Source organism: Protopterus annectens, chromosome 16.part0 (assembly GCF_019279795.1).
Source record: "Protopterus annectens isolate FY-2018-M chromosome 16.part0, PAN1.0, whole genome shotgun sequence".
NCBI lineage: Eukaryota > Metazoa > Chordata > Ceratodontiformes > Protopteridae > Protopterus > Protopterus annectens.
This window is the reverse complement of record NC_056750.1, coordinates 856,403,251-856,420,774: the sequence shown is the minus strand read 5'-3', so window position 1 is coordinate 856,420,774 and position 17,524 is coordinate 856,403,251. Positions and strand designations below refer to the sequence as shown.

The 17,524-nt window shown below is 45.3% G+C and overlaps 1 protein-coding gene across 1 annotated transcript in view; it reads left to right on the top strand.

Moving 5' to 3' along the window:
- Window positions 1-17,524, top strand: part of CHD8 (chromodomain helicase DNA binding protein 8) — a gene marked incomplete in the record, with an annotated part of 4,119,653 nt that overhangs the window by 2,107,072 nt on the left and 1,995,057 nt on the right.

Sequence of the window (17,524 nt, the reverse complement as noted above, 5' to 3'; positions counted from 1 at the left end):
TTGACAGGTATGGTTTCCCTTCCTATGGACTCACCTTCATTATCCGTCATGCATACTGGTTCATAGGTTGGTACTAGGCTATCGGCCCTAGGGCCTATACAAACCTAGCCATAACAATTCCCTGGATATTTCTTCCCACAATATTTACTTCCCTGGACCCCTGTCTAGCAGGGCGACTGACGTGATCCCCGGGGTGAAATTCCCATCTCCCATCCAATCGTCAAGGTTCCTTTTCAAGAGGCCCAAGGAGGCACTCTGCTTGACACGTATGTGCAGTCTATTCCAGAGTAAAATAAACAGCTTCTGCAAGGCTCGAACCCAGGACCCTGCACACCATAGACAAAGTAATTTACCACTAAGCCAAGCCAGGCATCTCTGGATCTCTCCACCTCTCAGGAATTCAACACCCCAATATGCAGGTCCTTAGACTTAACCACCTGGTTTCTCCACTTCCAGTAATGGTTAGACAGCCCAGGCTGTCTCAAAAAGAATCCACTAAAAAGCTGTACAAGAGCAAATGGAAAAGATTCTCCCTTTGGGCTTTGAGTAATGATCTTGATCCTTTCTCTGCTCCAGTTTCTGTAGTAATTCAGTTTTTAGCAGTTCTTTTAAAGGAAGGAGCGAGTTTCTCTATGATCGGACTTCAGCTGGCAGCAATTTCTACTTTTCACGCAGGTGACAGAAATTATTCATTGACTTTGTCCAAATTATGTAAAGCATTCTTAAAGGGTATTTTTCTTCTCAGACCACCAAACCAATAAAAGATCCTTCACCTCCTTGGGATGTGACAGTTGTGCTGCAAGGTCTGACTCTGAAACCTTTTGAACCTTCAGCTAAAACTGATTTAAAATTCCTTTCATGGAAAACAGTCCTCTAATGTTAAGCTTCATTCATCCCTTACTGATGGGTGTCTGTTCGTCCTCGGAACCAAGTTGTCCTTATACCAAGCTCGCGCCAGCTAAAACCTCTCGAGCTAAGCTTTGGCCATCGTGCCCTTCTCCCATTTACCTCAGATCTTGTTTGCCACATTGCTGAAAAGCCATGTCAAGCCAGCTCTCAACTAAGCTTAGGTAAATAAATAAATTTTTCTAATTTTCTGAAAATCTTTTTCAACTTTCTTGGTAGTTGCTAGTTTACCCTCTTTCTTAAAAAACTCTTTTTATTTCGTTAACTGCTCTTTGTTACTTTTTTGAGGTATTTCTTCTCATACCATTGTTGGTATCCCCTCTCTTTTACCCTTGTAATTTTCTCTATTGCCATTATTTCCCCCTTCTCCTCTTAGTCCCTTAAAAAAAAATCTTTCTCTATCCCATTTTTCTGTAGTCATGTCAGAAAAGGGAGCGTCTGGCTTCAAACAATGTGACCAGTGCGGTCGCAAAATGCCGAATTCTGATTCACACACTTCTTGTGTGTATTGTCTGAATGTACCTCATTTATCTGTCCAGCCTTTGTGTGATATTTACGATAAATCCGACTAAGTAACACCTGACCAGTGGTATCGTCAGCAACTCGCATCCACAGAGGCTCGGACAACTAGTAATCTATAGTCTTCAATTTATTAATAGCAATGTACACCAAAAAGTGAAAACAGCAGCAACAACAGATGGTTAAGCGCTTTCGTCTGTAACACGTCAGACTTCCTCAGAAGGTTCTGAGGAAGTCTGACGTGTTACAGAAGAAAGCGCTTAACCATCTGTTGTTGCTGCTGTTTTCACTTTTGGTACTATTAATAAATTGAAGACTATAGATTACTAGTTGTCCGAGCCTCTGTGGATGCGAGTTGCTGACGATACCACTGGTCAGGTGTTACTTTGTGTGATATTTGTCGTGGATTTAGTTCCAGAACTCTTAATGAGAGCTGAAATAAACTTATTCTGAAAGGCCTTCTTGAAATGCTTTTTTCAGAGGCTATCTCTGCGCCGGAGGGTTGACCCACTCCAAGCAAATTCCATAAAAAGAGATCACACTCTGTTCCATCTTCACCCAGTGAAAAACTCAGAGGAACCAAAGTCTAAACATTTAAAAGTGACTGCTACACCGAAAATGACTGCTACGGTACCTTCTGCGGTACCACCTACTAAAGTTGTGCCGTCGGCACTGATTACCATTTCGGCACTGAGTACCATGGCACCGACAATGCATCTCCAAATTTTGTCTCCCTTGGTGCCATCCAGTGATTTAACTTCAGCACAGACCATGGCACTGTCTACAGCCTTTTCTAGCCCAGAAAAATTGACCCCACTTACTCAAGCCTCCACCAAGACTTCTGTGCTGTTGGATCCTCTGACCCGATATTCTCCGAAGGTGGATCCTTTTCTGGGGCAGCAGTTTAGCCCCTTCCTAGATCGGCCCAGTTCCCCCCTCGGGAAATTCCACTAGATCAACCAGGCGCCTTTCGGAACTTAGTGCGTCTTGTTGATCAGTTGCTTTGATCAGTTGCTTACAGCTAGAGGGATTACTATTCCATCCAAAACTCCCCTCCTGTTGGGACTTGGGAGTACTTCTCCAAGGACTCCAGCTTACTCTCCTCCTTTGACCTCAGAGCAGGCATCGAAGACCCTGGAACCAAAGTCTGTTCCGGTACCCATGACTACGGTCCCACTGATGGATCTCACTGTGGTGTTGGAGTCATCCCTTAGGCCTTTAGTTCAGTCGTAACTGAGTCTTTCTCAGGATCATGGCTGGACTGCGACTTCTCGGTTCCGAGAGTGGCTCCAATTTTTTCTTTGGTGCCTTCCTCGGTTCCAGGGGCTGTCGTGGTACCAGCTTCTCTTGAGGCTCCATCCCTGGGGACTGGTTTGCTGGAGCGGGGTGTGACCCCAGTTCCAAGGTTGTCATCCTCAGTTCCGGGCTCCCATCCCTCTTCAGGTGGGTCTGCTTTCCAGGCGATGGAAAGGGCATTTGCCACTGCTGATAAGCCATTGATGTTGGACTACCCAATGGCGCTTCCTTCTCAGCCACAGCTGACACAAACCACTGATGTCCTTCATGGATGCATCTGCAGTCATAACAACTGGGTTGTCCTGTCGTCAGGCAGCCCTTCAGTCGGCCGGATTCCAAAGTCCGGGTCCGGCTTCGGCTGATGTCGCACTTCACCCGACGTCATCTCTGTTGGTCTTCGGGTATAAAGGCATCAGCCGACGCCATTTTCCCCAGTCTTTCTTGCCGCGTGGCGCCCGAAGCAGAAGCTGTTCGCAAGTGCCGGTCGGTCGGATCCAGAGATTACTTCTACCGAATACTGCTTGAAGACTTCTAAAGCAAAGTACCCGTTGGGGACTCTTTCTTGCCTCAGCCGATGTCAGAAAAAGTTAATAATTGTTTAACCTGTGGGAAACAAATAGCTCATAAAGATTTCCACTCCTATTGTCTGCCTTGTTTAGGCCCAGCCCACGACGTAGCAGCCTGTTCGCCTGTGCTTCATTCAACCCGAGCGCTTAGGCGTCGGTCGGAGTTTGCTGAACAGTTTTTCGGTTCTGATTTTGCGTATATTATGCCGTCGGATCCTCCGACTACCCAAACTGCTAAAAAACGCAAAGATAAAGACCGACACTCGCGGTCCGCGGTTTCGGCCGAAACCATGGTTAAGCAAACCGCGAGTGTCTCGGTTTCGGCGAAACCGAGAAAACTGATCAAAGTACAGCTGAATCTATCACTACCACTGAGGCCCCTGCTACTTCTCTTGAATCGGCCTCAGAAATTTTATCCACTCCGGTGGTTGCCACTGACTTATCAGACACCATCCCCTTGGATGTCTCTACCCCAGCACGTGGTGCTGCTAGGCCTCCAGCAGCCATGTCCATTAAGGCCTTTGCCAGGGCTAAAGCAGCCAAAACTACTAAAACAGTGCCTGTTAAACCCCCTACAACCAGGCCCTCTTCTACTTCACAAATGCTTACTCTGGCGGAAGATTTAATTTCATTAATTAGGGGATCTCAATCTCACCCAGACAGGGCCTCTCAGCCCCCAGAGAAGAGACCTAGGACAGAGCCCCCCGAGCCTGTGTCCTCAGATGATTCTGCCGATGAATCAGACTTAACAGACCAGCCAGAGGCTCCTTTTTCCAATTTTGAAGACTCAGATGCTGAAGAATCCATTCCAGCTGCTTCCCCACCAGAAGAATTCTCCTTTGGGGAAACCTTACATGCCATGCGAGAGCAGTTCCAATGGCAGCAGCAGGATTTCTCAGACTCCAGAAAAAGACTTAGGACCTTTCTGCACCTTCCACAGCACAGGCCCTTAGCTATACCTCCTGTTCTATCTGTGGTGGATGATGCCTTCAATGATGTCTGCTCTGCACCAGACTCTTTACCTCCAGCCCCTGCCAAACCAGACAGATTTTACAGGGTACCAGACACTCATCACCACCTTTACAAGGCCCCACTTGCAGACCCCGAAACTATATCCCAGGGTCCCAAGGCAGTAGCCGCGACCACAGCTAAAAACCCTATTCCTTCTGAAAGGGAAGCCAGGTCATTAGACAGATGGGGCAAAAAGGTCTACACCTCAGCTACTCTCTCAGCTAGAGCTTTAAACTGTCAGTTTCACATGATACAATACCAAGAGTTTATGCTTGATCAGTTAACAAAAAAGCTATCCTCTGATGAATCTATTGATAAGAAATATGTATTAGAAATGGTAAATAACATACAACAGGTTAGTAACCATTCCTTAAAATGTGGCTATGATGCACTGGAGGCTTCATTTAGATCAGCCATGACTGGCACAGTGATAAGAAGGCATGCATGGCTAAAGGAACAAGCTTTACCGGATCATGTTAAAGCTAAATTATTAGATGCGCCTATGGATAAGACCAGCTTGTTTGGTACACCTGCCCAGCAGGTAATGAAGAAAATGTAAGAAAAGGCAAAATCTGTTCAAACGGTTAAAGATTTCTTGCAGGTTCAACCCCCAAGGTTTAGCAGGAACTGGCCTGCCAAAAATTGGTCCTTTCCTGACTCCACAAGATCCCAAAGGGGCAGGAATAGACATTCCAGAGGCAGAAACCAACCCAGAGGAGGTGCCTACAGAGGACGACAGTGGCAAGGTAACAACAGAGGCACAGACACAACCACTGCCACTACAACAACACAACCACAGTGACTTAACTCTAAATCCGCCTACCAGGGAACAAATAGCAGCTCCATTAGGCGGCAAATTAACCTTGTTTTCAAAGAACTGGCACTATATCACAAAAGACAAGTGGATTTTACAAACCATAGATCAAGGTTACTGGTTCCACTTCCACACTTTACCAGTCAAAAGAGGAATGCCAAATCTACCTCCAAATCAAGAAACAGAGGCTCTACAACAGATAATGCAGTTAGCAAACATGAGAGCTGTGGAAAGAGTGCCAACAACAGAACAAGGAAAGGGATTCTACTCCAGACTATTCCTAGTTCCAAGAAAGGAAAAAAGTTGGAGACCTATTCTCGACCTGTCCACCTTAAATACATACATCATTGTCCCAAAATTCAAAATGCTGACCCTACAGCAACTTCTTCCCATGCTGGGCAAGGAGTGTTGTCTGGTAACTCTAGATCTCAAGGAGGCATACCTGCACGTCCCCATCCGACCAATCTGCAGAAGATACCTCAGATTTCTTGCAGGATCAGAGCATTATCAATTCTCAGCATTGCCCTTTGGCTTATCTACTGCGCCCAGAGTATTCACAAAATGCCTGGCATCAGTAATCGCCCACTGCAGACTACAGGGAATTCAAATTTACCCATACCTGGACGACTGCCTGCTACAAGGGGACAACAAAAGCAAGCTGACAACAGATTTACAAAGGGTCATTTACTTGCTACAAGCACTGGGATACACAGTCAATTTACAAAAATCAAGGCTGATACCATCCCAAACAAGGACATTCTTGGTGAATTGGACACAGTAAAACAAATGGCATTCCTAACTGCAGAAAAACAAAAAGAACTCCCTCTTTACTTCTTGGCACTAACAAAACAGAACAAGTTAACAGCAAGAAAAGTACTGCAGGCCTTGGGCTTCATGGCATCATGCATAATCTTGGTCCCACTTGCCAGACTACATATGAGAAAACTACAGTGGTACCTAAAGAATTTATGGTCCCAACACAGACACAGCCTAGAAACAGAAATTCCACTAATTCCATGCTTAAAACAGGAGTTCCTATGGTGGGCTCAAGCATGCCAGTCAAACGTAGGACTACCCTTTCGCAGATGTCAAGCAAGCCAGACCATCACAACAGACGCTTCAGACCTAGGATGGGGGGCCCACATGCTGGACAAATGCGTGCAAGGATTGTGGATGCAGGATCAACTTCACCTGCACATCAACCTAAAAGAAATGCTGGCAGTAAAACTGGCAATCCAAAAGTTCAGACCATTTCTCAAAGAGGGCCAGTTGATGATAAGGACAGACAACACCACAGTCATGTGGTACATCAACAAACAGGGAGGCACTCATTCATACCCCCTATGCAGAATGACTTTGGAGCTGTGGAACCTGGCACTCAGCTACAACATCCAGTTACAGGCAATATTTGTACCGGGAAAAGAAAATACTCTAGCAGACATATTAAGCAGAACCACATCGGATGCCCACGAATGGATGCTACACCCGGACATCTTCAAGACCATCTCAAAGAAATGGGGAATGCCTCAAATAGATCTATTCGCTTCCCCTCTCAATCACCAGCTCAAAAAATTCTGCACAAGGACATTCCACCCACTAGCATGGAATGTGGATTCGCTCTCCTTCAGCTGGAAAGGCCTAACAGCATATGCATTCCCACCTCTTCCCTTGATACACAAGGTATTACTAAAAATCAAGGAGGAACGTCCAAGGATAATCCTGATAGCTCCGAACTGGCCAAGACAACACTGGTACCCACTGCTGAGGAGCATGTCTCGGAACAAAATGTGGCCAATACCCCTGATGCCTTTGATGTTAACTCAGAACAACTACAGCATCATGCATCCAAACCTAAACACGTTGCAACTGACTGCATGGAACATCACATAGCAGCAGCTAATCCAGAACTTTCCCAAAGAGTTAAAGACATTATTCTTGAAGCCCGCAGACCTTCAACAAGAAGGAACTATGCAGGAAAATGGAAAAGGTTTGTCATTTGGAGTACTGAAAGAGGAAAAGATGTGTCAAACATAGATATGCCTAACATTCTGGAGTATCTGGCCGAACTTCTACATTCAGGCCTGTCCTACTCCTCCATCAAGATACATGCATCAGCTATATCAGCAGAATACAGCTTTGATCCACCTGTTTTTCACACCCTTTACTCAGGCAGTTCCTCAGAGGAATCAAGAATGTAAAACCTCCAAGGAAACCACCATTGCCAGCTTGGGACTTGAACTTTGTGCTAGAAAAGTTGACACTATCACCCTTTGAACCAGCAGCAGCAGCAGACCTACAGCATCTATCGTGGAAAACGGCCTTCCTACTGGCAATAACCTCAGCCAGGAGGGTTTCTGAACTTCAGGCCCTAATGGCGGTACAACCCTTCCTAATCTTTCACCAAGATAGAGTGTCCATGAGGACTAATCCTACATTTATGCCTAAGGTGGTATCCAGAGTGTCTTTAAACCAGGCAATCCACCTACCTACCTTCTTTCCCAACCCACAAAACAGAGGGGAAAGAATACTGCATACCTTGGATGTACATAGACAGCTACGCTACTACTTGGACAGAACAAAAAGTAGCAGAAAAACTGACCAGCTTTTTGTAGCCTATGCAACAGGAAGGGAAGGAAAAGCTATTTCCAAACAGACAATCTCCAAATGGATAGGAAATTGCATACGATTTTGTTACTCCTTCCATGGAAAACCAATTCCACAGAACATAAGACCTCATTCTACAAGGGCAACAGCCACTACCACAGCCTTCTTACGAGGAGTGGCAACCAAAGACATTATTGAGGCGGCTACTTGGACCTCCGTGCATACATTTGCCAAGCATTATAATTTGCCTCTATATTCCAGATCCCGAGCAGGGTTTGCCACTGCTGTACTGCAAGGGATCCTAAACACACCATAATCTACTTTTTCCTGCTGCCCTAGTTGGCTATGGTATTCTACCCAGTTGTTATGACTGCAGATGCATCCATGAAGGACATAGTACAGTTTTGTACCTACCATAAATGTAGATATCCGAACTGGATAGCATCTGCAGTCAGGATTACCCTCCCTCCTTCCCTCTGTGGTACTCCTAGGGTGTTTACCCTCCTAATAGCTAGCTGGTGGGGAGTCTTTTATGGTGTATTTGTTTGTATATATGTACATACATGCTTATTTTTGTGTTTACCTCTATCTTTTTGGAAACATTGGCATTTATCCAAATTTTAGCCTGCAAGAGGGCTACTGGCATCTGGGGCAAGAAACACTGAGGAAAATGGCGTCGGCTGATGCCTTTATACCCGAAGACCAACAGAGATGACGTCGGGTGAAGTGCGACATCAGCGAAGCGGACCGGACTTTGGAATCCGGCCGACTGAAGGGCTGCCTGACGACAGGACAACCCAGTTGTTATGACTGCAGATGCTATCCAGTTCGGACATCTACATTTATGGTAGGTACAAAACTGTACTTTATGGGACATCGAGCACAAGAGCCTCCGGAGACCTTATTGCAGCGTGCCCCTTCTTCCGAGTCTTCTACAGAAACCCCCCTGAAGAAGGACCTAGGAGAAATCATACAAGAGGAAGCACGTTGACTCCCCCGAGGAGTCTCTCACTGAGGATACAAACTATGACAAAGGGGAGGGGTCCCCATGGTTCCCCCTGAAGGTGTCTCCTTTGGGGACATACTTAAAATCTTAAAAACAGAGGGGTGATTGGAAGCCCTCCAACCCTTCCTCCAAGAGTCTGTCTTTCTGCAGGCTTTTCATGCTCGACCCTCTACCTCTTGAGTGTCCCCACCTGTTGACGAACTGATACAACTCGTAGTGCAGAGGGCATGGTTGAATAATGACACTGTCGAATCTATCCCAAAGAGACCAGATAAAATTTTATCACCCTCGGAAGAGAAACCACACTGGTGTAAGGGTCTTCCAGTGGATGCTATGGTGGTGGCAGCGGACACGAAAAAGGAGCCTGCAGAGGAGAGCCAGAGGGTCCACCCACCTAATAGGGAGTCCCAGGCAGTGGACCAACTAGGGAAGCGAATAGTTGCGTCATCAACCTTCACGATTAGGTCTTTGAACTATCTGGTACATTTAATTAGGCTCTAAAGAGATCTAGTTTCTGAACTCTATGGAACCTTAACAGGGCAAGTGTCTGATGAGGTACTCGACAAAGTTGTCTCGCGCCTAGTAACCCTGGAATCTATATCTAACTCATCCATGCGGTTAATATCCCATGCAACTGAAGGGGCGGCTAGAGCTGCGGGTTCAGGGATAGTCATGAGACGCATATAAAAGATGTCTGAATGTTAGTTGATTATATTCCCCTGGAAGGCGAAGGCCGAGGCGCTAGGGATTGCAACTTGTGTGCAATAAACTACTGATACTGGATCTATTGTCGTGGTTTTTGGTTATATCTGCTTTTTCTAACAGTGGTTCTTCATAGTCATGAGACGCCATGCCTGGATGCATCTGTGTAATTTTGCAGAGCCATTTAAGTCTTCCTTTCTTAATCCTTCTATGGAAGCATCATCACTATTCGGCCCTAAAGTGAAAGACACGTTAGCCAGGTGTGAGAAGGATGGAAAAACTGTCTGCCGTAGGTGTAAGTTTTTCCACCCCCCAGTGTCCTTAATCAAGGAACCAGTGGAGTGGAAAAATGTGGCACAAAAGGTCTCAGGGGTCCTTTTCGTGATGCATGTGGTGAGTTTTCTCCCAGACGCAGTTGGGGTAACTTAGTGGAAGACTCCCCTACAGAGGCAGAGGGGGCCTGTGTAATCAGGGGTCGAGTGATTCTTTCTCCGGACAGCCCTATCAGCGCTCCTGAAGAGCGACCCAATTCCTTTCTTCTGGAAACAGTCGGGGGACATTTGTCCCTGCATCAAACAGCCTAGCATTGCGTAACCACAGATTCTTGGGTGCAGAGGATAATTACCAGAGGTTACAAAATTCCACTGACCTCCTTCCCAAATCTTCAAAAATATGTTCCCGACGTTCTACGCAGTCAAAGGGAATCGGCAGCTGTAGAGATAAAAAAAGCTGTGCCATAAACGAGTTATCCAAACCAGTCCCACCAGACCAAATAGGATCCGGATTCTACTCAAGATTCTTTTAGTGCCAAAAAAGACCGGGGACTGGAGACCAATTTTGGATCTCATCATTCTGAACAAGTTGGTCACCCAAGCAAAATTCCAGATGGTCACGGTCCAGTCCATTCTTGGAAAAAGATGATTGGATGTGCTCTATGGACCTTCAGGATGCGTGCTACCATATAAAGATGGAAAAGAGCTCCAGAAAGTTCCTTCGCTTCCGACTAGGAGCCAATCATTACCAATTCTGAGTTCTGCCCTTCAGACTCTCTACAGTCCCCAGAGTGTTCACAAAATGTATGGCAGTGGTTACAGCTCACTTGAGACTACAAGGATTCAGAGTGTTTCCATACTTCGATGATTGGCTCCTCACCGCCCCCACCAAATGTTTCCTGGAAAACGCCCTGAACTACACTCTTGATATTGACAAAAATCATGGGGATCTCTCTAAATTGGTAGAAAAGCAAACCTGATCCCTACTCAGAGCTTAGACTTCGTAGGAGTGGTTTTCAATACCCAATCTTGTCAAGTGTCTCTTCCGGACCACAGATTGCAAAGACCAAGGGCTCAACTCCAAGTGATACTCTGCCAGGGCATGGCCTTTGCTCAAGAGGTCCTCCAACTTCTAGGTTCAATGGCTGTAGCAATCACCATTGTTCCACTTGTGAGATTATATGAGACCCCTTCAGTGGCTTTTTTTGTCTCAGTATTACCTGAATCATCATCCATTATCTTAATAAGTACGGATAACAGGACAGTGCAAAAAAGACCTTTGGTAGTGGATGAAGCCAGATGCAAATCTGTGGAGTCGTCCTTTTCCCCCTCCTCAACCCAAGGCTATTGTAACCATGGACGAATCCCTGATAGGGTGGGGGGCACTTTCAGGGTATGACTGTCCAAGGCGCATGGTCATCCATAGCGGCCAATCTGCTTATCGGTGTACTAGAACTGAGGGCAGTGCTTCTAGCATTGCAGGCATTTCACTCTGTCCTTCCATCTGGAACAATTGCCGTTCAATCAGACAACATGGCAGTTGTCTGGTATATCAACAAATTAGGGAACCAAGTCCTACCCGTTGTATATAGAGGCCATGAGAGTGTGGTAATAGGCGATAGCTTACAACCACTTTCTGATCGCATTGCACATTCCCGTGGATTCCTACGTGATTGCAGAAAAATTAAACAGATGTATCCTGCCTCATGAGTAGTCCCTCAACTTAACCATAATGGTGAAAATCTTCTGCCGTTGGGGACAGCCTTGCTGCGATCTTTTCACTTTCCCAACAAACCACAAGTGCAGCAACTATTTTGACATGATTCCCCCCACAGGGGGAGTACCCGAGGGAAGCTCTGATTCACGATTGGCCCACGGGGTCCACAGGCTTACTCCCTCTTCCCCTAATCCCAAAATTTCTGAAGAAAGCCCTCCAGTTGAAAAGCAAAGTGATCGTCATTATACCGTATTGGCCCCCGCCAAGTATGGTTCCCCTTTCTTTGGCCTCACCTGTTAGACAAACCATTGATCCTGGAATCCAACTCAAGATCTAATTTCTCACCCCCAACAGTTGATTCTCCCAGATATAGCCAATCTCAAGTTGACAGCTTGGTTTCTCCACTTCCAGTAACTGCCAGGCAGAACAAGCTTTCTTCCCTGGTCCGTGACATTATACTGGCTTTGCATAAACTATCCACCAGAAAAATTTACCATTGTAAGTGAAAAAAATTCTTAATATGGTGCATGCAAAGAAAACTTGATCCTTATTCAGCTCCATTTAATACAGTTTTAGATTATTTGTCAAATTTCTTCAAAGCAGGAGCTGCAGCATCAACCATCCATGTCCATTTAGCTGCCATCTCCAATTTTGGTTTCAAGGACTCTTCTTTAATTTCCCATCATCTGAGCAAAACCTTCCTAAAATGGATATCTCATATTAGACCACCCATTAAGGAACACACTGAACCATGGAGTCTCACATTAGTTCTTCAAGCTTTAACGCAACCCCCGTTTGAACCTGCGGCTACTTGTGATATCAGAGTCTTCTCCTAGACGTCCTTATTCCTAGTGACCATTACCTCAGCTAGACGTACTTCCGAGCTTCAGGCCCTATGTATTAAATGTCCTTATATAAACTTTCATAAGGACAGAGTATTACTTCGGACAGAACCCTTCTTTCCTACCCAAAGTTGTTTCAGATTTCACAGTAAACCAGTCTATTGACCTAACAGTTTTCTTTCCTAACTTCTCGAGCAAAGGAGAATATTGCCTCCACCTTTTGGATGTACATAGACAATTGAGATTTTATCTTGACCAAACAAAGGAAATCCACAAAGCTGACCAATTGGTTGTATCCTTTTCAGGGTCGAAATTGAGGTAAGCCATCTCTAAAGTAACTCTATCCAAATGGCTAAGAGATTGTACACTCCTGGTGTATCAATGTTCAAAAACCCCTATACCAGGCAAAATCAAAGTGCATTCCACCAGGTCTGTGGCAACTTTTCAAGAGCTTTTCATTCAAGGGCATCCATGGACAATATCTGTGCAGTTGCAACATGGGCTAGTCCCCATAAATTTATCTCTCACTACAAATTGGATCTGGTCTCCAGGGGAAGAGGTTCCTTTGGTTTGATGATACTCAGGAATGTTTTCCATAGGGGCCACCCAGGACATATAAGGTAGCTAGGGACTCTGTCCCATCAGTAAATGAATGAAGATTAACAAGATCAGATAAAGAAGTTCTGTCTTACGATAATGTTCCATCTGTGTTGTTCATCTTCATTCATTCATTACGTCCCACCCTCCTTCCACCTCCTAGAAGCTCCTGGGGAATTGTCTGGATTCGGTGTCACTCTAGGGAACTTGCTCAGATATAGCTTCTGTTTTTCTTGTCATGGTCAAACTGTCTGAGGTAACTGGGAGAAGGGCACTATGTGTAAAGCTTAGCTTGAGAGTTTTTGTGTGGTGTGAGCTTGGTATAAAGCAGACTGTTCCGAGGATGGAACCGACACCCATCAGCAATGAAGATGAACAACACAGATGGAACGCTATGGTAAGACATAACTTTTTCATAGTACCCATTACTTCTGCAAAGAGAATATCTGAACTCCAAGCTCTTTCTTCAAAGACACCTTGCATCATTTTTCATTAAGATAGGGTTAGCTTATTGACTGACTTTTTTTTAAACCTAAAGTGGCTTCCTAAAATAACATTATTAAAGCCATTCACTTACCAGTCTCATTTCCACATTTTTCGAATAGAGTATATGCATTATCTCCTTGATGTACACAGTTACATTTTTATCTTCACAGAACAACACAAATTAGAACATCAGACCAACTCTTTCTCTCTCTTTGCACCAAAAAGGTTGGGTTGTCAATTCTCTAAAGTCACTCTAGCCAAATGGATTGCAGACCGTATTTCTTGAATTTATTCTCAACAAGGCATGACCTTACCCAAACCTCCCAAGGCTCATTTAACCAGATCCATGTCTGCTTCATCTGATTTTTGGTCAAGAGCATCTTATGGATGATGTCTGTGCTGCAGCCACATGGTCCAATACTCATGCCTTTGTTACTCATTACTAATTGGATATTTTCTCTAGAAATAGAGCCCACCTTTGTTTTGGTGGTACTCTGGAATATCCTAACATGAGGGCCGCCCAAGGTCAACATAGCTGGGAACTCTGTATCATATGTTGAGGAAGAATGAAAAACGCATCAGATTTAAGTTATGTACTCAGCATAACTAATCTGTGTTGTCCATTTTAATTTTTCCTCAACTTCCCTCCCACCCATTTTTTTCTGGAGAGACCTATTGGACTGTATTTGGGACATACAGTCCCAGGTTTGAGCCCTTCCTTTCCTTTGTCTCTGTTTAGCTATAGGGTTCTTTGGCAACGAACTCGATCTGAGGTAATGGGGATGGAATAGTGCGTTATGGGTAGAGGGAGGCACTCGAGTGCTGGATCAGAAGTCTGGTGTATGTGGCCAGGTTGGATCTGATAGAATCTGAACCCATGGGTTGAGGTAGAATAAAAATGGACAACACAGATGCCTAGTTGTGGTGAGTACATGACTTTTAAATTTTCCAGAACTTTCCCTCCTATCTCCCTACCAGGGCTCCTTCACTCATAGAACATGCCTATTGTCCTGCAGCGAGGCACAAGCCTTTTTTGAAGAGGTATTTGTCTTGTTCTATAATGCTTTGTGGATCATGTTTCCAATGCTTCTCCGCTACTTCAGTATTGTGTTTGTACAATGTCCAATACAACAGTGTTGCCACATTATTATACCTTTCAGTATACAGGGCCTCTGATAATAGTGCATCACACCCAGCAGCAAGATGTATGACTGTTTCCAGTTCTGTTTTACAGAACCTGCGTTTGTCCATTTGTCTGATATGTTCAGTGGACTTTGTAAACCATTCTGTACATAGTCCACTATTCTGGGCCACCATTGTTAGTTTTCATCTCTGGCTTTCAGTTCACTTTTCATGAACCATTCCTGTGTCAAATCCTGATAGGTGTGTGGTTGTTCCTGTGTCAAATCCTGATAGGTGTGTGGTTGTTCCTGTCTCAAATCCTGATAGGTGTGTGGTTGTTCCTATGTCAAATCCTGATAGGTGTGTGGTTGTTCCTATGTCAAATCCTGATAGGTGTGTGGTTGTTCCTGTGTCAAATCCTGATAGGTGTGTGGTTGTTCCTGTGTCAAATCCTGATAGGTGTGTGGTTGTTCCTGTGTCAAATCCTGATAGGTGTGTGGTTGTTCCCGTGTCAAATCCTGATAGGTGTGTGGTTGTTTCACGTGTTCTCTGTAGCCACAATATTTAATTATTTTCCACATTTCTTTCCTTCTCATCCCCCATAAGGCAATGCCCCTGTCTTAGGTGGACTTGGTAAGGATCTTCCATGGGTGATAGTGATGCATCAGTTATGGCAGATGTGTGGCGGCCACAAATGGGAACAAACATTGCACCATCTGGTAATGAAGGAATTCTGTTTCAGAGGGAACATGGCATTAAAAACTGACAAATTGCATTATTAAATTAAACTTTGATGCATTTCGTCAGTCTCTGTTATTGTTTATTAATGAAACGCTTTTAAATGCTTTGTATTGTGTACTGCTTTGTTCTAAATAAAAACAGATGCTTGTGGACATACCTGATCCTTGGGTGGCTCCTGCTGATGTTCTTCATGTTTCACTGTTGCAGTCATCACCTGTGGGGTTATCCCTGCTGTGGTAGCCCTCGGCCAGTCCGAATACCAGTGCAATGTTTTTGTGCGCCGGCTGCTGTCTCCTGTAGTCTGACATCAGGTTGTTAGTACTATAAAACAAGGCAGCCGATGTCATTATATCAGTCTTTCTTGCCATGGAGCCTGTAGCAGAATCAGTTTGCATGAGTGCTGGTTGGTCGCTACCAGAAGTCGAATTTCAACAGAAACATCTAAAGCTAAGTACCCTGTTGGGGCCCCATTTTTCTTGCTCTAACCAATGTCTGAAAAAGTTAACAATTGTCTCGCCTGTGGAAAACAGATCCCGCACCAAGACTTTCATTCTTACTTCATCACTTGTTTAGGCCCAGACCACGACGTCCCTTGTTGCTGGTTCTGTGCTCTCTTTAATGCGAGAACCATTCGCAGTAGAGTTCTTTCTCTAGACAATTATTTTTGTATTCAGTCTTCGAATTCTGATATGGCGTCAGCCAACAATCCGCTGACATTCCAAAAAACAAAGATAGAGACAGGCCTCATGAGGTTAAGCCTACCGGCGACACTACAGCTAAGCAAGTAGTCAGTTCTCTGGAATTCAGTGAGGTGCTTTCGCAGCCCCTGATGTCTGACGCGCTTTCTATGCAGGGCTCTGCCGAGTCCCTTTCGGAGTCCGGTATGGCACAAAAATCCACTTCGTCTTCTGAGCCTTTGGCTGTCTTTGCCTCGGTTGTGTCCGGAGCCGTGACACAGGCTCCAGCTTCCGAGGAGGCCGTTTGCACTACCGATTCTAAACAAAAATTGATGTCTTCTCTTCCGACTTACCGTTTCTCACAGACCAATGGAGTCTCTCAGGCCTCAAAGCCAGGCCACTCCTAGGAAATCTGCTTCTAGCCACCATCTTGCTACTGCTCCCCCACCCCAAGCTCCAATTCTTAAAATGGCAGAGGATCTCATCTCCCTTACCTGAGGTACTCAAACCCCCACTCCAAAAAGGAAAAGGCTTCCTTCTCCAGAAATTATGACAGACCAAGAGTGTGAGGAATCTGATTATTCTGCCTTTGAAGAGGAGCAACAGCCCTCAACTGTTTGAGGATTCAGATGCAGAGGAATCCATCCCCTCTGCCTCCCCTCCAGAGGACCTCTCCTTCGGGGAAACCTTCCACTCCCTCAGGGACCATTTCCAGTGGGAATCTCAGGACTGCCCACAGTCAAAGAAACGACTTGGAGATTTTCTGGACTTTGCCCAGCACAGACCCCTGGCCATCCAACCTATTCTAGAAGTGGTGGATGATGTTTTCCCTGAATCCAGTTTAGCCTCTGACGCCCTGCCTCCTGATCCAGCTAAACCTGACAGGTACTACGGAGTATTGAATTCTCACAAATACCTGTACAGGAACCTGCTGCAGACCCTGTGGTCATTACACAGGGAGCTAAGACTAGTTCTGCTAAGAATCCTCTTCCTTCTGATGAGTACTCCAGAGCTCTGGACAGATGGGGTAGGAAAGTGTACACCTTTGCAATCTTAGCTATCAGAGCACTCAATTGTCAGTTCCATATGCAAAAATATCAACACACTTTGGAACAAATAAAACAGAAGGTTGCTACCTCTCCTGACGGTGCCATCTCAAAAGAGCTGGCAGAATTGCTACACTCTGCTTGACCGGTAGCCAAGCACTCATTGCAATGTGGATATGATGCCCTAGAAGCCTCTAGCAGGGCAGCAGTGTCAGGATCTGTCATTGGGGGACATGCATGGCTGAAGGAACAACCTCTCCCTGATCATGTCAAGTCTAAACTTATTGATGCACCCCTAGATAAGGAACGCCTGTTTGGGGAAAAAACAGAAGAGGTGCTTAACAAGATGGAAGACGAAGCAAAAGCTGTGCAAACAGTAAAAGCTTTCTTTCAAGTTCAACCACCCAGATTCAGCAGGAACTTGCCCTCTAAGCACTGGGCCTTCCCTGCACCCAGCAGACAGGGCCAAAGTAAGCCCCACAGGGACAGGACATCCAAGCCCCTATTCCAGGGTCAGCAAAGAACCAAACAGTGGACCACTTCCACCTGTAAGGCAGGGAATTCTAAGCCAAGCTTGTATGGTAAGCACTCACAATGACT